At 31.9% G+C, this 22692-nt stretch overlaps 2 long non-coding RNA genes across 2 annotated transcripts in view; both read left to right on the top strand.

Annotated features, from left to right (window-relative positions):
- The window catches only part of LOC123658534, a 36330-nt gene that overhangs the window by 7391 nt on the left and 6247 nt on the right, over positions 1–22692 (top strand). The window lies entirely within an intron of this gene.
- LOC123658535 lies at positions 63–21353 on the top strand. The gene is made up of 3 exons (XR_006743902.1): positions 63–75; positions 10193–10198; positions 21237–21353. It is a non-coding gene; the product is annotated as an uncharacterized LOC123658535 (long non-coding RNA).

Below are 22692 nucleotides of genomic sequence, written 5' to 3'. Positions count from 1 at the left end.
GATCAACTTAATTTAAACAAATATAAAAGTTCAGGGTACTAAACAATATTTCAGTATCCTAGTAGCATGGTGGTCGTTCCTAGTGCGTACGATCCGATTCCACAATAGCTTTCAATTCTTCATTATCAACTTTGGTCTCCGGCCGTCCCGAGACTTGTTCTGCAGGTCAAAATTTCCAGAACACTAACCTTGGAACCAAAAACGCACTGTGTTTTCTTTTGCGACACCGCAGCTTTATTATCAACTAGACACAATAATGATTTTGAAGAAAGCAAAAAGTCCAATTTAAGATGAACATTTTGGGGGCCTCTTAATTTTATTTTCTTTTTTAGTATATACACCCACACACTTATTTATTATACTTTTTATTAAAAAGGTTATTATAGTATTATTAGTAAAACCAATTTAAATTTCTATTATCAGTGAACCCGTTTTATGTTGCATAATCAAATGCAAATTGCTCAAACGGCAGGAAAACTTAATAATAATATTTGTACAATATTACAATTTAAATGTTTTAGTTTATAGAGCTTAGAAAAATATTTAAATTAATAGAAATGAACTTTACGCACATAACGATCTAGTCGTTTTTAAATATTTTATGCGACTGTATTGTGTGTAAACGTGCCGAAATAATTTATCATTAATTGAACTTTCAATTGAAAACTTTTTAAAATGCATAGTATTTTATTTATATGCTAATTTTGCAACAACACGCGAGCGTAGGAATAAGTTATTACTAATAGAGAACAACTAATTATTTTAGTGTACGCTCCAGTGGGTTACATTCTCACTGGTTCCTGAACTGTAATTTTATCGCTCAACAGATGTCAATAATAAGATGTTGATAATTATTTTGAAAGTTTTATATCTATACCTACTGTTCAATTGCTTTTCCTTGTACTAATGCTTAGATTTTATTGTTTTTGCTTAAAAAACGCGTTCTTGGTGTAACTCATTTTATGTTACACCGTTTTCAAATTTGCTTTCGGAATTCTAGAAAAATTTACACTTAAACATTTTGTCTAAATATAAAAAATAAAGCTGTTAAGAAACAAAAAAAAATATTTAGATTGCATTAATGTCACGAAGGTATTTTAGTTTCGCCTTTTATTTAAAGCTTACAGCGCAATACCTAACACGCATATGGCAAACTTGCTAAAAATATAATGTTAATGTTTTCTCAAATCTCCAAGCTATGATCACTTTGAGCGCTTTTATGAAGTTTTCCGATAACCATTTTAAGTAATTCGTGTGCCAGTCGAGATAGCAAAAATATACAATAAAGTTTTCTCAATACAGGCAACTAGGCACAAGTAACAATTAAATTTGTAATTGTATTGTAATGTAATTGTGTGTAAGTTTTATTAGGTAGATATTTATTATTATTCATAGTCACGATCAATAGACGGGGAAAGAGGGCTATGCCCAACAGTGGGATATTACAGGCTGAAGCAATCAATAGACGGAAAAACGGACTAAACGTTATTTTTGGTTCTTTAAGAATTCAGATTAATACAATACTGAAACGGTAATCCTGTTGCGAGGAAACTAAATTGTGTTACCAGATTTTTATTTCCCAGTAAATTGTATTTGTGAAATAAAAGGACAATTACTTTAAGAAAAAAGCTTCGCTTTTATCTTTTTTCAAGATTTGTAATTAAACGAACATTTATGTATAACATTATATTCTATTTCATTGACCTTAAGAAAATTCGTTACATATAACAATAATCGTGTTTCCATTTTCCTGTTAAGTTACTCGGTATAGAAAAAGGAGCGGAATAAAGACTGTCTTCATTAAAGTATTATGCCTTATTTTCTCCTGACTGGAGGATCCTTGTAAAAACTATTTATAGCTTTTAAGTTATATAAAAATACGAGTTTGTTTTCACAGTGAAAACTTGATTATCCTAAATAATTAATGTTTTAAATATGATATAGATAAATTTATTGTTTTTATTTTATATTTAAGATTTATAAACTCTGAACATATTGTTCAGTAATTATATTTCTATAATATAAATACTTGATAAAGAATTAACAAATGCTACACATAAAGAAACATGTCTGCTATAATTATACTAATCGATATGATCGATAGATTCTAAAGCATAGCCAAAAATAAAATCAATAATATTAAGCCTGGTGTAATGTGATGAATGATAAAGTCTATAAGCCTATTTATAAACTACGGTAATCGTTTACCACCAGGATGAGCCGTACACTTGTTTGCCGACCTAGTTATATCACTTCAGCCTATCGCAGTCCACTGCTGGACACAGGCCTCAGTATGCCATGTACGGAGATCGATCCCGCAACCGCAAGCGCAACAGCTACAAGCCAGTGTTGTGACCGGTTGCTCGTTGTCAGTTTTTGTATTTTATACGAGACGTATGTATTAAATAAAAATTTACTTTTGAACGTAAAAGATGTGAAAAAACATGTAAATTGCGTGATTTGTCTGGAAAAAATGGCTAATTAGGCATAAGTCCGCCCATTGTACTTCATAATATGTAACTTAATCTTTATGTTTTGTTTGTAATATATTTGTGTTGTACAATAAAGTAAAAAATTAAATAAAAAGCATATATCCAAGTACGTTTTAATGCAAGTCTCTAAAAGTTAATATCAATGCCGAATTTTTAAATATTAAAGAAAAAGTAATATTTAATTTAAATAATAGTTATACGAATAATTGAATTTAACAAGTTCTCGTGTAGAGCTAAATAAGACAGCCTTATTCTAAAATTAATCCGGTCTTGTAACTTCGACCTTAGAATGTATTATCTTTTGTTAGATCCTTGTTAATCTTTCTTAGCGTATAATACCTACCTCATTCATTTATTAATGTATATATATATATACACATGGCGAGCTTTGTTTAATTTAAATTAAAAAAGTATAATCCTACACCAGACAAATAGTCTACACTAGAACAAACTATCCATTACCACTTACTACGTCTAAAACTAAATACTATTAAATATTGTCGATAAACATACGGATCGATTTTTGTAATTACTTACCCTGTGGCCATCTTTACTATTTATACGACTGTCGCGCGTTAAAAAAAAAGAATCTAGAGAGAATATATTAAATTTTTAACACGACGAACTAAAAAATAAATAAAAAACTAACTATAATTCAATTAAAGGATGATGAAATCAAAAAGATAACAGATTGAAATTAATTTATTGCAAAGTATAACACACCATAGTATATAGTATTATACTTCAATGTAACACTCATGTAGTTTAATAAACGATGACAAATTTTTAAAATTAAAATTAAAATTATGAACACACAAACTCGTAATTAAAAAAAACTGTAGCACTAGCTATTTAAGGTTCGACTTATTCCTGGCACATGGTTGGAGGTTATAAAAGGTCACTTAGCCGAATCATGCTCCGAATCACCACGTGGCACCGTCCGTAGCACCACCTTGCACCACGTGGTTAGGCTCACGCAACTCCCCACGATTTCAGACAGACTGCCGCAGGGTCGACAACATCAGAACCGGCAATTTTGTGCAAAATGTGACGCCACGTGGTCACATCAGAAGCATCCGGCAACGTTCGTGACCGCCTCGCCAAGGACACCAACAAATCGCACCCTGAACCTGGCCGTGGCTGGAAAATGAAGGAAAAAGAAGAGGCCACTCGCCGCAAGCGGTTATATACTCATGAGCTAAACCCTACTCACCCGATCCCCAGCTATGGCCCCATACGCAAAACCCACACGTCACAAAGACCGTGCTAATGTACGACAACGCCTAGCAAAAGAAAAGAGCAATTACGCACCAAAATAGTAACATTATATATGTTACACGAGTTTATTTAGACCAGCTGCTTACTCTGAATTCTACTCATATTATATACTTCTTGACCAGACAGACGTACCATTTTTTTTTGTAAGAACTTTTCTCAGTTTATTAAAAAACTTGAAAAAATATTAGCTGAAATGGTCCAGCCAATTTCGAGTTTTACGATTAGCATTATTACAACTGTAGTAACAATTGCAGGTTATCACATTACTATTTTTCACTATTTTTATGTCTATGTTCTAGTATCAGAGCAATACATACATGTATATCCGTATAATACTAACTGCCGGTTTCACGGAAAAAATTCATAGCCCTTTTATAATTTTATTTTGTCCCAATATACGAGCTATACTAGCAATTTAGTTCTGCATAAACCGTCCAATGAGCGCGTAAGCACACCTATAATTTACAACGAAAGGACAGTTAGTAGTCAAATACCTCATCTAAAAATGTATCTTCGAAATGTATGTTCGTTCGTAACTTGCGAAAGACTGCACCAAATTGGATAATTGTTTTTTCATTGCGTTCGTTATTTTCAAAACTAGTTTTTTATAAGAGAACATTAAAAAAAAAGATATATTAACGAAATAATTATGGCGGTGTGTAGTTCGCCGAGTCAGCTAGATTTTTATACTATATTTCTACGTATTTACGTGTATACTATATTTCTATATATTTCTACATATTAGTCGGAACAAACAGACAGACAGACAGAGAGACAGATAAAAATTATAAAAAATGTTATTTTGGTATATGTAGGTACCGTGTATACATACATATGAATTTAGTTAAAAGCGGTTATTTTAATATTACAAACAGACACTCCAATTTTATTTATTTGTATAGATTTACATGTAGAGATGTAGATGATTGATGATGATTATGAGAGATAGACACGTGTAAATAGGTGTTTGTAAATAGTTTAAATTCTATTATATTGCTATATTTTTAATGTTACGACAAAAATAATCTTAACGTTGCAACAAGTGTTGTGTCAAACTAATGACGGTAGAAATCCAGAGTGAAACGTGTAACCATTTTATTTAAAGGACAATATTTTATGTACGATAGAAACTTTCATTTTATTCTTGCGCGATTTTTATACGCTTAAACGAATTGATCTGCGTTAAACAAATATTTAAAACAAAAAACAACTAATCTAAATGGTAGCGTAGGTTTACGTTTAAAATTTTTTATTTTTATTTTAGCGCATAATTTTTTCTCGATTCATAAAGTTTCAAGCAATATCCTTAAGCATCGCTATCAAAACTTTACTAAGAGAAATATTATTACACCTCAGAGGATAAATTAAGGTCTTTTTATATTTTCTTTAATCACAGTCGACTCTCCTAGGAATATTTACTTTTTTGTAAGTTACCTTTTTTATAATTTTGTAAATTATAATCTGTATTAGCAATCCGATTACATTCGTTTTACTTGATAGTGTTGTTCCATTGAGTTAATTGTATTGTTACAACCATCACTTATCTTTATAATTTAGATTAATATAAAACAATAATATTATAAGTAATCCTGTTTCTTAAATTACAAATGAGTAGTACATATTTACGACACAGTTATGAAGTACATAATTGTGTTTGCTCGCAAAGGAAAAAAAACCGACTTCAATTACATCGACGACTAATACAACGTAGATCGACGAAAAAATTGTCAAGTAACAACGCATTATCAAAGATTACTCAAAAAGTAGTTATCAGATCTCGATGAAATTTAAATGTGACCACATGATAAACATCGGCTTTCGAATAAATTAAAAATCATTAAAATCGGTACACCTAATAAAAAGTTATTGCGGATTTTCAAGAAGTTCCCTCAATTTGTCTGGGATTCCATCATCAGATCCTGGATTTCTTATCATGGTACTAAACTAGGGATATCTTCTTTCCAACAAAAAAAGAATTATCAAAATCGGTACACCTAGTAAAAAGTTATTCCGAATTTTCAAGAGTTTCCCTCGATTTCTCTAGGATCCCATCATCAGGTCCTGGTTTTCTTACCATGGTACTAAACTTGGGATATTTCCTTTCCAACAAAAAAAGAATTATCAAAATCGGTACATCCAGTAGAAAGTTATGCGGTATAATACAACGTAGGTCGACGAAAAAAGCGTCAAGTAAAAACGCATTATTAGATATAGCTCGAAAAGTAGTTGTTAGATCTCAAATAAATTTAAATGGGACCAATTGGCACACACCACCTTTCGATTAAAAGAAAATTTGTCGAAATCGCTCCACCCAGTCAAAAGTTCTAATGTAACATACATAAAAAAAATACAGTCGAATTGAGAACCTCCTCCTTTTTTGGAAGTCGGTTAAAAATAATAATAAATACTAAGTTTGATGTTTGTGATATTACACAACTACTAGCATATCACATATGGTGCATTCCACGCGAAGCCGACAACTAAAAATTTTTATGTGTCCGATTTTAGTAATTTTCGAAAATTTCTTAGGTATATATGCCCTCAATTCATATGTGTAATGCGAGTATTATTATTCTATATTGTTTAATTAAGTAACCAGCGGGAACTGTAAGCATTGGGCCTACTGTAAGGGCCAATATTAGGCATTTAGAAGTTATTTTAAAATACATATAAACAAGACAGAAAAGTGTTTACTTGATGAAATGAGCTTTGTAATTATATTTTAAGAAATTCAAAATTTAACTTTCGAAATATACCTTTTTTTAGAATAAAAATGCATTACGTTTTCTGACAGAAACCTCAAATATAACTTTTCGTGTCAAATTTAATTGACATCAATCCATATTAGCTCACGAAAAATTATGAAGTTTATGAGAAGAAAAAATAACATAAATTGCCTAAAAACAATTATATTTAATAAGAGTTCTAGTAGATTAAAATATTTGTAAAAATAATTATAAAAAAAGAAATTTAATTTTTTCTACGTCGAAAAAAATTAACATACTGATGAAAAAATAAAAAATAAAACTAGACATTCATAATTGTGTTTGCTCGCAAACGAAAAAAAAACCGACTTCAATTACAACGACGGGTAATACAACGTAGATCGACGAAAAAATAGTCAAGTAACAACGCATTATCAAAGATTACTCAAAAAGTAGTTATCATATCTCGATGAAATTTATATGTGACCACATGATAAACTTCGGCTTTCGATTAAATTAAAAATCATTAAAACCGGTACACCTAATAAAAAGTTATTGCGGATTTTCAAGAAGCTCCCTCGATTTCTCTGGGATCCCATCATCAGATCCTGGTTTCCTTATCATGGTACTAAACTTGGGATATCTCCTTTCCAACAAAAAAGAATTATCAAAATCCGTACATCCAGTAGAAAGTTATGCGGTAGAATACAACGTAGGTCGACGAAAAAAGCGTCAAGTAAAAACGCATTATAAGATATAGCTCGAAAAGTAGTTGTTAGATCTCAAATAAATTTAAATGGGACCAATTGACACACACCACCTTTCGATTAAAAGAAAATTTGTCGAAATCGCTCCACCGAGTCAAAAGTTCTGATGTAACATACATAAAAAAAAAAATACAGTCGAATTGAGAACCTCCTCCTTTTTTAGAATTCGGTTAAAAAGAATGTACTAATTTTAAGTAATAATTTAAATCATTTTTATTTTTTCTCCGTACACAAATTATAATTCATGTGGAGTAATTGTGAGGTTTTTTCTAAAACGGGAGGTAAACATCTTAACCTTAGCGTATTAATATACATGATATTATATTTCTCAGATGCGCCTTCGGGTGAACATTTTACATAAATTATAAATATTTATTTTAGATACACTTTAATACATTCTGTGGTCTATTTGTGTACCATACCTTTTTAATAACCTTTCTGACGTTAAGAAATTAGCCTAAATTTCTTAACACTTCTATCACAACAATTTTAAATACGTAAACTTTTATTTTATTACACACTTCAATTTTATTTATATGTACAGATAGAATAGCTTATCGCGAAATTCAAGTACTCATATTTACTTAGTTTGAAACTTAAAAATTACCATCAATCGGATCAAGCTGTTTAATTTATTTGTTTATCTACAAAGATAAATCTTCTTTTAAGCGCATCTAAACAAAGATTTGTTTTTTTACTTTTAATTTATGATTTTTAAACATGCATATGCTTGAAAATTTAGTTGTAAGATTCCAAAATAACAAGCATACCTAAATACGTACGCTGCAAGTTAAATAGAAGCTTTAAATAAAAATGTCACGTAATAAAATATTTTAGGCGTGTGAGTAATAAAATATTTTGTTACATAGACGAATAAAAATTATATGTACGCCCACTTCAAAAAATATTTTTTTAAGCCCTTTAGCTCTCAAAGGTGGGCTTGACCCCTGAATTAATGAAGTGGTTTCATTCTTTTTAATCGACTTCCAAAAAAACGGCGATTTTCAATTCGATTGTATTTTTTATGTATATTAATTTAGAAACTTTGACCGGGTGGACCGATTTCGATGTTTTTTTTTTAACCAAAAGGTGGTGCGTCTCATGTGGTCCCAGTTAAATTTAATCAAGATCTGACAATTACTTTTTGAGTAATATCTAATAATGCATATTTACTTGACTATTTTTTTTTGTCGACCTAACTTATATTATACCGCATAACTTTTCACTGGGTATACCGATTTTAATGATTCTTTTTTTTTATTCGAAAGCTGATGCTTGTTGTTTAAATTTGATCAAGATCTGATGGGTGACTTTTGAGTTACCTCTCATAATACGCATTAACTTGACTATTTTTACGTCTACCTTCGTTGTATTACTTGACGATGAAATGCAAGTCGGTTTTTTTTTACACCGTAATATAAGTCATGCAGAAGAAATTGTATTACGAGTACTTGACAATATAACTGAAGTTGGTTTTATTATTATAATAACCTCATTAGTACATTATAAATTGAAACGAAATTCAAACTTCTTGTTTATACTATATAGCAAAAGCAAAAACTCTTCGTCTATGATTCTCTCTGTTGAGATGTTTATCGACAGAGCACGTAGAACACAAACATAGCTCCAACACACAAGTCTTTGGTTTTTTTTCTCTCTCTAATATATTTTGGATGATGACTATCAGGAACATGTGGTATTTTTCGGATATTTTTATAACTTAACAATAGTTGCTTTTATTTGCTTTCTGTGAGGTAGATAATAGCTAGTTGATCTTTTATTATTATAAATGTACTTCAACTACTTATTCGCTATTAACAATAAAGAGTTCAAATATTCGGAAAATAACAGTTTATGGTGAACTCTTCACTTATAGAAGTACACATCACTTATATAAAAGAACTTTGTTCTATCATTACATCAATAAATAGATTAACAGATATACAAAATAAAAAAGAAACGAAGAATTAGTTAAAGCATTTATAAAGAAACTCAGCTTAGGAATATCGATCCCGTCAACGAGTGTATTAGAAAAGTGTCGAATCAAAAATAAACTAAACTAAAAAATTAAAATTAAGAACAACAGAAATGAGAAATATGCAGAGTTAACAATTATAATTACATTCCAGAACCTGTCAACAAATTTTTAGCAAACTGAGGAAACGTGTCCGCAAAGATGTCGATACCACAGCAACTGTCTAGTGTGTTGTAGTTGGTAATCAGTCAATTCATGGGTGCATTTTGACCAAGTGTTTGTTTTACGTTTAGATCTCACCAGGTTTTGTTGAGGTACACATATATTTTATTTATTTTATTTTATTTTGATTTTTTTTGACATATATTAATTTCTTAGAGCAATTCAGGTACATTAACTGAGTTGTTTATGATTTTATAAAGCACAATCCGATCAGATGAGTTGTTACGTTGTTATTATGATGTCATGTTGAAATGGTTTAGTCTAACCGAATAGTCAGCTCCATACGGACAGCCAGGGCACTTAAAACGTAGGAACCTGGTGAAGCTTTTTTGTACACGTTCTATCTTTTCAACGTGAACATGATACGAGGGAATCCAGACTGGGGACGCGTTAACTAAAACGCTTCTGACTAGGGTATTGTATAGTAACCGTTTTTGTATAGGGTATTGTATTGTATGGCTGCTTTGGTGAATACTTGTGTCGGACGGACCAAAGGGAGCCGACGACTGGATGTCACGATTGTGGCGCGGCGATGGACTCGGCCCAGCACACCCTCGAGGTGTGCCCGAGATGGGCGGCGCTACGTCGGGACGACATCTGACGACAGTCCTCGGAGGGGACTTGTCACTGCCGAGCGTTATCACCGCGATGCTCGGCGACGACGAGTCCTGGAAGGCGATGGTCTCCTTCTGCGAGACAGTAATGTCCCAGAAGGAGAACGACGAGCGGATGAGAGAGGGGGCCGCCGACGAGGCCTCCGTCCGCAGGCGATGAACGGGGGTGCGTAGAGGGATCCTGTTGCCTGCAGATCCGGGACCCTCCAATTAAAGCGCCTGAGGGCTCCCGCAGGGGTTTTGGTCGGTAGTGCACCCCCAAGTGCTGAAGCCGACATACGGTCTAGGAATGCCTGCCCGGGCATCCTGGATATCACCCGTAAATGGGTTACCCTGCGATATCAAAAAAAAAATTGTATTGTATAGGATCGAAACTTAAAACAAGCTCTCTTTACAAAACCGAAGCTACAAAAGCTATAAAAATGGTATCATCACTGTTAGGTCAGTAATAAATATGAAAGACTAAAAAGTAAGATATTGACATTGATGGATCGAGAGAAAATTGGTTTGAGGCTTGAATAAATTATCTACAATTACTATCAAGTAATTCGTATTATTTTCCTCGATACATCACAATTACTAAAAGCTAAATATTATTTCCTTCAGTGGATCGCTGTTTTGTGTTAACGCTTCCGAGCCAAACAAATAAAAATTATTCAACAGTATGCATGTATTTTTTTGAAGGTTCCAGGTTAAGGCCAATTTAATTTAGCCACATTCAATGGCTAACAATAACAATTACACGAAGGTCCTTCCCATACTTATAACATGATCTATTCAATGACAATTTATTTTAATATTAATACAATTTCTTAATTTTAATAATAAGACATATTTATATCAATAAAAATGCTGTTGTACGAAGACACAAGTTGTTAAAGAATATGACGATTACTTAAAATCGTTTTATGTTTGACAAAGTATAGTCAACGTGAAAACTGCTAACGATTTGGTGTCAACGACGGTTCAAAATTGTTAAAGTGAGAACAGTTCCGCTTGATTTGTGGTTTTTAAGCTCCACGAATAAGTGAGTGGAACGAACATTTGACCGTCGCGCTCAGAACATCGCTGGCCGGAAGGGCGTTATAAAGTCCAGTAAAAGTGCCAGGGGACATTTTATTAACTTGATTCATATTTTTTTCTATAATTCAATAAGATCGTTGCCTTTATCAAATAGTGGAATGTTAAGAATTAAACATTTGAAATGTGGCACAGTTCTTGATTGAATTTTTTTAATATAACCGAAATAATTTCTGTAGGTTCTTACTATTAAAGTTACAATATGTGTAGTCTTAGTTAGGATTGTCGATGTCATCTCAGTTTATTATGTAAGATATATTGAATATGTACACTTATATTTAATTAACATATTTATACCCCGTCCAACCGTTTATTTTCTTTTTGACAGGCCTATAAATTACAGTTTTTTTTTATTTCGAAATAATTTATACAAATAAATAAAATTAGAGTGTCTGCTTGTAATATTAAAATAAGCGTTTTTTTGCTAAATGCATATGCATGTATTAATTACACGGTACATATACCAAAATAACATTTTTTACAATTTTTGTCTGTCTGTCTGTTTGTTCCGGCTAATCTCTGAAACGGCAGGACCGATTTTGATGGGGATTTCAATGGTGCTGATAGCTGATTTAACAAGGAGTCGCTCATCGCTTCAGCTTAATACAGTCCACTGCTGGACACAGAATGGCGCGAACTCATGTGTTTTGCCCATAGTCACTACGCTGAGCAGGCGGGTTGGTGACCGCAGGGCTGACTTTGTCGCACCGAAGACTCTGCTGCCCGTGTTCCGTCTGTGTATTTCAAAACTATCTCCCGCCATCGGTCAGCTTTTTAAGTTCCCAGGTGGTAGTGGAACTGTGTTATCCCTTAATCGCCTCTTACGACACCCATGGGAAGAAAGGGGGTGACTTTATTCTTACTGCCGTAACCACATAGTAAGAAGTAACTTAGGCTATTTTTATTTTAGACATTTATTTATTTTAATAGTCTGCGAACTGAACAATAACTTTTTTCTTAAATTAGACGCGGACGAAGTGGCGAGCACAGCTAGTGTACTATAAAATTCTACAGTAATGTCATACTTTATTGACGGGTAGTGATTAGTAGTGAAGAACTACACACAGACTATCAAACAGTTCTTGAAATAAAATAAATCGATCATATGATAAAAATAATTTTACGTTATATAAATATTGTTTCTATAAATTTAATAAAAAAAGGAAATAAAAATAGTATCTATGACTTCAAGATTAATTATTTGCAAGGAATTAAGTCGAAATCTTGGAATTTAATTTCAAACCAAGAGTAAAGAACAATAACTGTTCATTTATTTATTTATTTTTTGACGGAAATTTAACTTTGAACCGCGTAGTTAATAAAGTCTAATCAATTAATACAATCGACTATTATTTCAAATCGAATTGGTAACGTGTGAGGTAGTCACTAATTTAAAAAATTTTTGAACTTTCAAACAGAAAATTAACGAATGGACGGAGTATAATACAACATATACTTCAATACATACGCTGTTAATAAGTTAGTGTTTATTTTTACTACGTAAGTAACAAAAAATTGATAAATAAATAATGTAGACAATGAAACCAAATTTAACTTTATCTGAAATAAATACGCAAATAACAGCTTACCTAGCACAGAATTTCTCAAATGGGTAGTTATGTCATAAAATTAGCATTATCCGAAGAGTTGGCGCCAATTAGGTTAGCGGCACGATGTCTATGCCGAGTGTCGACAAGCCGTCTGTGGCCACTCTTTGTATTTACATATCCGATTCATTTCACCCTTTCGTACAAGGGAATTGTTCGAAATTTATTAAATGTTCATACGTATAAATTTCCGCTGTATCCCTAGAATATTTCCTCTGCATAGCATTTAACATTAAGTATGTTTAAGGCACGTATGTTCCTACCTGCATTAAACGCACATCATATATCTATATAAATATGTATTATTACGATATACTCATGGAAGCTTATTGTTTATGAAAACCATTAAAGATGTACGGCTAAAATTGTTACCAAGTAACAAACATTTACGTGTTAAAATACTTTACTCTAACTTGAATCGACCTGATAATGTTATTCGATTTCAATGTATTTATTTATATATTAGTATATTTAAGGGTGTAAGAATATTAAAAGAATTTCTGTTAAGGTTGATGTCGTAAAAATACAAGAAAATATTTGCATATAGAGCACCTTGTAGCCAAGTGGGTTGCAGGCACAATGAAGACGCTGACATAACTAGTCATATCATTAACTTCACAACGTCGCAACATATTGTATTTTATATTTAATTGCGCCTTCACGTTATTGTTCTTTTGAAACTTATATAGTTTGATTCATACGTCTACATTCAGCTGTATCTAATTTAAAACAAAATAAAATATTTGATACATTAATACATGAAATTGAATCGAAACCTAAACAAATATAATTAAATTGATAGACATTAGTCTGACGCGAACCTAAGGGTTTAGCTTTTATACTATAGGAATTTTAAATACCTACATACTTATTATTATTTCAATCTTGAATTAAATTGTTTTAAATTTTGGGCTTATCTATATAACTATTTGTTTATGTTTATATCGCTTCAGCTTGTAACATCCCACTGCTGGGCATATGCCTCTTTCCTCATTTAGGAGAAGAATCAGAGCTTAATCCACCACGCTGCTTTAATGCGAGTTGGCAGAGATATACCTATATGTTTTTAATATTTTCGATTTTTTATAACACATCTTTAACTTTCCTGTTAGACTAAAAACCTGTTAAAAATAGTATAGTATATTTATTATCTTATCATCGCAATTTTTAGACGATTTTTTTTATATAAGAAAATATATACAGATTCGATATGTTCACAAAAAAAAATTATGGTGGTACGAGGTTTCTCGGGTCTGCCCGTTTTTAACCGACTTCCAAAAAAGGAGGAGGTTCTCAATTCGACTGTATTTTTTTTTTTTTTTTTTTTTTTTTTATGTATGTTACATCAGAACTTTTGACCGGGTAGACCGATTTCGACAAATTTTGTTTTAATCGAAAGGTGGTGTGTGCCAATTGGTCCCATTTAAATTTATTTGAGATCTAACAACTACTTTTCGAGTTATATCTAATAATGCGTTTTTACTTGACGCTTTTTTCGTAGACCTACGTTGTATTATACCGCATAACTTTCTACTGGATGTACCGATTTTGATAATTATTTTTTTGTTGGAAAGGGGATATCCTTAGTTTAGTACCGTGATAAGGAAACCAGGATCTGATGATGGGATCCCAGAGAAATCGAGGGAAACTCTCGAAAATCCGTAATTACTTTTTACTGGGTGTACCGATTTTGATAATTTTTAATTAAATCGAAAGCTGATGTTTATCATGTGGTCACATATAAATTTTATCGAGATCTGATAACTACTTTTTGAGTAATCTTTGATAACGCGTAGTTGCTTGACTATGTTTTCGTCGATCTACGTTGTATTCCTTGTCGATATAATTGAAGTCGGTTTTTTTTCGTTTGCGAGCAAACACAATTATGTGTATTAAATTTGTTAGATTTTATGTTAAAAAAAGGTTGATTATACTTAATAGAGCTAAGCGAAATAATATAAATATTAGATGAAAGACAAATTACATTAAAAATCGGGACATTTCATAATAGCTCAGTTAAAGATCGACTCGCGTGATAAGTGTAATTGAATTAAAGTTCGCATCAGAGTAGTAAACAGTGACACGAAACCCATCGATTACCCGTAGCAGCCACACGCACGACGCGCTCGAGGCCTCTGACCGCACGCATTATGTATACGATATACTCGTATATAGCAGTTGTTTGCCTTAAAATATTATTTTTAATGTTTTTCGCTATTTATTTCGATTTTTATTTTTATTTTTAGTATCTAGAACTCTTGATCCATATTTCTAGAGAAATTATAAAAATCTCGAATAAGTTTCCATAGCGTCATTCAGAATTTTCAAATTCTATAAATTAATCACAAAAATTTAATTGCCTTAACACTGAAAACAATAAAACGTTATATACATCACAACTTCTTCGAGTTTTGTTTTAGAAATTCTTCTAAAAATTTCTTGTGAATTTTATTTTATTATAAACCGAGAAAATAAAGGTTGTTTTAACCCAGGAATTCTCAATAGACGCGAAACATCGTTCAATTGATTTAGATCTATTACTATAAGTAAGTCCCATTATTTTTTATTTTTGTCAGTCTTCATTTTTCTCCTTTAAGCTGGCAACTACAGAATGAAACCGTATATTGATGATTAATTATACCGATACATAAGCTCTGGTACACAGGTACACGGCACGATCCGTTCGCTGCAGATTAAAACACAACGATTCGATGTTCGATTATGTTAAGAAGAGGGGTAAGTGAAATATTAGTATATCACAGGCTTAAAATATATGTCTATATATCAACCACAACGAAAAAACCTCACGTTGCCTGCATAGTGTCAACGTTAGAAAGTAACCGCTTTCTATCTAACTAGTATAACGAATGTTATGTAACAGGAATGTTTTCGTCTTTATCTTTGCTTGTGATATCAGTACTTATCTTTTCTTCAAACAATTATAATGATTTCTAATTATAAAGACCGCTTTTAAATTGAGGTTTAATTTAATTAAAAAAATTACTTTCAAATATATTGATCAGTTTTTGTTCATATATTTTATAGGCGTAATTAAGAATGATAAAAGAAAGAAATATAGATAATCTACACCTATAAAGCTAAATATCCTAAGTTACTATTTACATTACCGTTCGTGAACAGACTATTGAAGCTACGAATAGATACAAGAGAGTCTAACGGTCTTACATATAAAAATCTCGCTAAGCAATAGCCACCGCTTAGTTAAACCGCTCTTAAACTATAAATCCATGTTTAACTTTTGTTTACTTATAAACGTTGATTAGCTGTTACTTAGTTAAGAAACGAACAAAGAACGATACATAGATGGTTGGCACAGATTATACCTAAAATAATCGATTAGATAGAGAAATTGAATGAACGAAATTGTTAAAAGTTCTATTTTTTCCATATTATATCATCTATGACCGTGTCCAAATGTCATGAATTTAACTTATTTAATTTTCAACATTTTCATGAATTTATTAAAATTAAAAGAAAATCAATGAGTTTTATTCTAAACATTTTATTGAGTTTTAGTGTGATTATTGTATTCTAATTAAATTGTCATCTATACACATAAATAAAATTGGAGTATCTGTTTGTAATATTAAAATAATTGGAAAATTAAAATAAGAAAATTAAAAGAAAATGAAAGAGGATTATTGTATTCTAATTAAATTGTCATCTATACAACTAAATTGGTGTGGCTGTTTGTAATATTAAAATAACCGCTTTTTTATACATGCATACACGGTACATATACCAAAATAACATTTTTTATAATTTTCTTCTTCTCATAATCAGCTACTATCTATCTACCTTAAATCAGCTACGTCGTTTTGCCAATCCATCCATGCTTTAAGCACAAATATATATTTTTTTTCTATCAAAAAAACGCAAGTAAGTAGATCAGACGTCACAATAGAACATCTGATTTATGTGAAATCCGCCATCTTGCCGCTTAGCGAGAGTTAAACTATGTCTCGGCAGTGTTTAATTTTGACGGCTTTTTAAACACTACTTAACGACTTCTTAACGCTAAATAGTGTTTATAAGTGAGGTTTTTGCTAATCCGTTGTTAAGCAATTGATTAAATATTAAGAAACGTTTATAAGACCGTAACTGACTAAATAAGGTGAAATGAACCCCGTGTCAGAATCAAAAATATCGTTGGACACGGACTATGGAAGAAGTTAACTTATATGGCTTAATTTATTTTTATTGTTTATTTTTTTTTTTTCAAAGTAATAATTAATCTTTACTTTCTAATGCTTTTTGTTCATAGTAACGGTATATATGACATTTTTTAACTTTTGACGTAGATCTTTAAAAAAAAGTATGTTGAATATATTAATATGTATGCGACAACATGTTATATCGAATAATATATCACTTAGGAAGCTAAACAGCATACCTCACAGGTGTGTGTCACGTAGTAATGCGTATAAAATTTTACATTGACTACTAATACACAACATAACATTTTTATTTGTGTTTATTGATTTTATTATTATTAGGCTCGTGTCTTTCGCATGACTTATATTACGATGTAAGATAATTGCGTTTGCTCACAAATGAAAAAAATCGACTTGGATTACATCGACAAGTAAGGTAGACGAAAAAATAGTCAAGTAAATGCGATTATGATGGATAAATTAAAAGTCACTCGTCATATCTCGACCAAAATTTAAATGGACCATATGACAAGCATAAGCGTTCGAATAAAAAAAAAGAATCGGTCACACAGTAAAAAATTATGAGTCCTTCTTTTTAGAAGTCGGTTGAAAAGAAGGTTAGACAGTTACTTACTTACAATAGCACGTTTAGTATTATTAAAACTTCGCCCAAAGCATTTTTTTTTTTTTTTGTAACAAAAGCATTAACTCTTATGCATGTCTAGACATTTTATCTGTAGTTATAAATTCTCTAATAATATTCTGTATTCTAGACGCTTACTTTACCCTTTTATTCGACTGGACCCTTTAAATAGGACACTGAACATTAATTAGGGCATGACTCTTAAAAAATTGTACTTAGTAGAAGGGCATAAAATCGGGGACGAAACTTTTAAAGAGGAGGTTACGGCTGAGCTTAAGGATTTAATGTTGGTTTTGACGAGTATTTTTAATATACATGGTGCCAAAGAACTGGTGATGACGTCAATAAGCAATAGCAATTAAGTAGATAATCGCTTGTTGAGTTAAGTAAGTAAAGATGAATAGTGTAAACAAAAATGAATCATTTCTATTTAACACTTTATCTAGGTCTCTTTGAAATTGTAGCATTTTTTGTTTCATGTTTTTTTTTTAATATTATACAAAAGTAGACAACAAAGTATATAATGTTTATTGATATCTTTGATTTAAGATTCTACCATTCCTAACATAACCTTAAGAAACATTTCTATTGGACCTTTGTCGGTCAAAGTTAAAAATTGTTTGTTCAAATTATAATATATTTTAAATTTCCGACTAAGGCAAGAATGTGAAATAAATTCATATCTTTTTTTTTCAATAATGTATGCTTCCTAAACTTTAAGCATACATCTATATAAATAAATAAAATTTGAGTGTCTGTTTGTAAGATTAAAATAACCGCTTTTTACTAAATGCATATGGATTTAAACACGGTACCTATACGAAATAAAAAAATTAAAAAAAAATTCTGTCCGTCTGTTCGTTCCGGCTAATCTCTGAATCAGCTGAACTGATTTTGACGGGACTTTCACTGGCAGATAGCTGATATATTTAGGCTAGATTTATTTTAGAAATGTATTTATTTTGTAACTCTGCGAACTGAACAATATTCATTTAATACTACGCGGATGAAGTCGCGGGCGTAGCTAGTTTTTAATAAAAAAAGGTTACGAGCCGTAAGCAAAACCGAAGTACACGAAAGAAAATAGTTTTTTTTTTTTTGGGCATATCCATGTAGCATCTCCATGTAGGTGTGAATAACAAAAAAAAGTGTTGTAATGTTAGAAAAAATGGTTGCTTGTACACATTGCAAAATCGTAAAAATACACAGCCAAAGTCCCAGATAATAACTTAATCATATTTTTCGTATGTGTGTATGTGTGTGTGTGTGTGTGTGTGTGTTAGTGCAAACTGTGTGTTTTACCTTAGTACTTAGTGCATTGTCGAATATATATGACAATATTAATTAATACATTAATAATTAGAATGATTAAAATGATTAAAATTCGCTTATGTGGAACTAAATTCTTTGAAACTAGCATTGCTTCATACGTATTAATAAAGTAAATATCGAAAGACGCACAAACAAAAGACGAGCGTTACGTTCAACATATTCAATAAATAGTCTCTCACTCCAATTTATTGAACGAAAAAGAATATTCTTGCTCACCGTTCGTTATCGAAACAAGATTAAATGTTTATTTACGAAACATGTTTTTGGAACATCTTTTGCATGTACGTATAGTAAAAATTATGGGGTTAAAGTTTTTAAATTTAAATTATCTTTATTTTACTTTAAGTTGAACTGAAAAATATATGTCATTGTTATGATAACGCAATGAAATGTTGTGTCAAAGATCTATACAATTACGGCAGTTATTTTAATTATTAAGAGTTCCTCGAATGCCTATTATACATTCACAATTTTATTCTGAAATTACATCTATTATTATATTCAAGGCCTTCTGTTGTACATAGGGAACTTAATTGAATTACTTATTACTCGATATATGGGAAACTCGATATAAAATATTCATATCCTGTCGTGGTTCAATAACATTTCGACTGAGGCATCGATGGTATGCGCAGTTATTTTAGAGTTCAGCTCAGGTCGTGGACTGTGAGTCGGTCGGTCTGGAGATAATTTAATTCCTCCATTCATGGAGGTGCGAATTTGCAAGTGCGTATCGGAGGGCGCGCCTCCCGGCTCGCCTGCGCCCCCACCCGCTAGCGATGACGTCAACAGGCCTCCACACGCCACCCAATTATAAATATAGCCTTGCCGATAGCACGCTACAGGTTTTGGCCCTTAAGTTCCTCGTATTGTAAAGGCAGTCTAAAATTATTTATCGTCGTGTCATTTTCGGCATCAGATTTCCTTTATGTGTAATAATAACAAACCTATAAATCAATCAATCTAAGCTATTTTAGATTTAAATTAATATTAATGTGAAACTGATACAAATTCGCAATTCATAATTGAATCTATTTTATCAACTCAATTTTAAGTTTCTATTTTCCGCTTTTTTCGAAACCTCGCTAGTCGTTTGGCAATTGGGTTTTTTTTTTAAACAAAAAAATGAGTCCGTTGGCTTTTCAGGCAAACTATAACAGGATGCCGGAAAATAGAGTCAGCTTTTCGTATGATCATAGTTATATTCAAAGATAGTATGTGCAGGTAAAGTTGATATTTACAACATCATCCTAACGTCTCCTTTATTATAATTATGTGTCAGCTCCGACATACGATTGGAGTGTATTCCTTAAGAACGATTACCGTAATATTTAAAAATCAAAGTTATCTATACGGCGATCACAATTCAGCCTGTAACATACCACTGCTGGGCATGGGCATCTTTCTTCGTGTAGGAGAACAATTAGAGCTTAATCCAACACGCTGTTCCACTGCAGGTCGGCGGAAATGTTCCCTACTATGAGTAATGATCGCTATCAGGTTTTTATAATAACAAACAGGATCGACGGCTTAACGTGCTCTCCGAGGCCGGTGTATAAATACAAGTATCCATCCACAGTGGGAATCGAACCGCAAAACTTCGTTGTTCTAGCTGACTGGTTTCTTTTTTTTTTAAATCAAATTTAAGGGCTTTATCGCAAGGGCGATTATGTCGCCCTGGTTAGGAGACGTAGTTTAATTGTTAGATATTCACAACTTAAGTTTTCCTATCCACTAACTTATATAAAATTCGGGCCAAGTCTGAGAGTGGGTCAGCCAGGATGGTATTACATTTTCCCAACTCTGATTGGTATTATTAAATAAATCAAATTATAATTTATTAAAATAATAAAACTCTATTATCAAAACGTAAATTGACGCTTGTTATTCTAGCGCTAAAAAGCTGTAAAAAGCCTCAGCGTCATTAAATATCAGAGTTTTATTTTATTTCACGCAGCGTCAGTTTTTTCATACCAGCCCCTATATCATTTCTTAAGGAATAGACTACAAAAAAATTAATATATATTAATAAAAACACTGAAAGTTTTTACTCATAGTATATAATTTAATCTCTTTCTCTTCAGTCGGTCCTTCACAACTGAGGATATTGGTCAGCATCAGGGTTATATCTGGTGCGGATGATCTACCTCCACCGGTTCCTATCCAGTGCCTCTTTTACGACAGTGTAGAGATTTACTAAAACTATTCAAAACGGGATATTTACCATGTTTTTTATTTTTATTTTGCGGAGCTCAATATTTCGACTTACTTTAACTGCGAATGTCTTGTTCACAAGACCGTGATTAAAATCTTATATAGTGTAAAGATTTTGCGCTGAGTGTCAAGTGTCAAAGATTTTCATTGTAATCTAAAACTTTGAATAGTTACGGGTTTCTATAAAGAACTTACTATAGACGGCGACCCGGTCGCTTAGAACCGAATATAAAATCATCATATCAAAAATTTCGATCTAACGGGTACATCGTTCCATAGCTTAATTGGCTAGAGCACCGACACGGTCAGTCGGAGGTGCAGGTTCGATCCCCAATTGAACGGTCGATTTATGATATGATATTTAAAAAATGTTTAAAAGAATTACTGTTAACATTAACGATTACAGTCTAAGCCATTCATTCCCAAAGTGGTCCATATGGCCCCAAGGGGTCCACGGGATATTCGACGGGGGTCTACATTTGTATGATCAAAAAATGGAGGTTCACAATTCATAAACGAGGGTCCATGAAAATTTATCTCAGTACAACGTGTCGACAAGGCGTGTCCACCGTTGTGGGCAAGGTGAACATATACACTACAACCTTCAGCCGAGACATATTTTCGCTTGACTCGATTATTTAATTGAATTATGGAATAACTGGCCTAAAAGTAACGGTCAGCTTAAAACTTTCATTCCTTTTGCACTCAATTCATAGGGTGGCAAATCAAAATAGTCTAATATTCCTCTGCAGAGGTTCCACCAGAACCACTGAATTTTTGAAAGTTTCGATGTGAAAAAAAAGTTTGGGAGCCTCTGGTCTTATCAGTCCAATTTCTGTCTGGTTATATTATATTATTTGTATATTGAAATGTGCAAAATAATTTGATCTCACACCTATAACGTAAACACTCTCTTTGCTTTTTATTTAGTATGCTTTACTTGACTGCAGAACAAGCCAGAACGCGAACAAGATATAAGGGTGATTAAAATTTTTCAATTTGACTACAGACTATGACAATCAACAAAAGAGTATAATATGCGTGTGTGTTTCAAATATATGGTAGTGTGTGTAGTATTTTTATTAATTTAACATATTTAAATGCATAATTAAAAAAAATAGCATTCTGCACTCCTTCTCTATATAAATTATAAGTGTACGAAATTTCATACACCTCCGTCCGTGAAATTTTCGTAAAAACTGGTACAAGGTTTTTGCTTTACGTATTAATCTTACATATATGAAAAAATAGTTACTAACACGTGGTTCAATAAGTCCCGAGACTAAGTACTAAAAAAAGGTCTTTTTTATAAAATTAATTTTTATTCATCAACATTTAAAAATCAAAAGAGTTTTTAATATATGCGCTATTTCCAGGTTAGTCTCGGGACTTATTGAACGATCTAGTATGTAACCTATTTTTAAATTTATAATATATTTAATAAAAATAGAAATATGATGGGCTAAAGGTAATCGTTAATCGGTCTAATGAACGTTGGCGTTTTAAATGTCATTAGGCATTGCCAATTGTCACGGGCCGCATTTTATTCACGTGATCATTATTGGTTATTTTTTATACTTGTGATCAC

Source organism: Melitaea cinxia, chromosome 12, assembly GCF_905220565.1.
Source record: "Melitaea cinxia chromosome 12, ilMelCinx1.1, whole genome shotgun sequence".
NCBI classification, from domain to species: Eukaryota; Metazoa; Arthropoda; class Insecta; order Lepidoptera; family Nymphalidae; genus Melitaea; species Melitaea cinxia.
The sequence above is the reverse complement of the archived record's forward strand: the minus strand, read 5'-3'. Positions and strand labels throughout refer to the sequence as shown.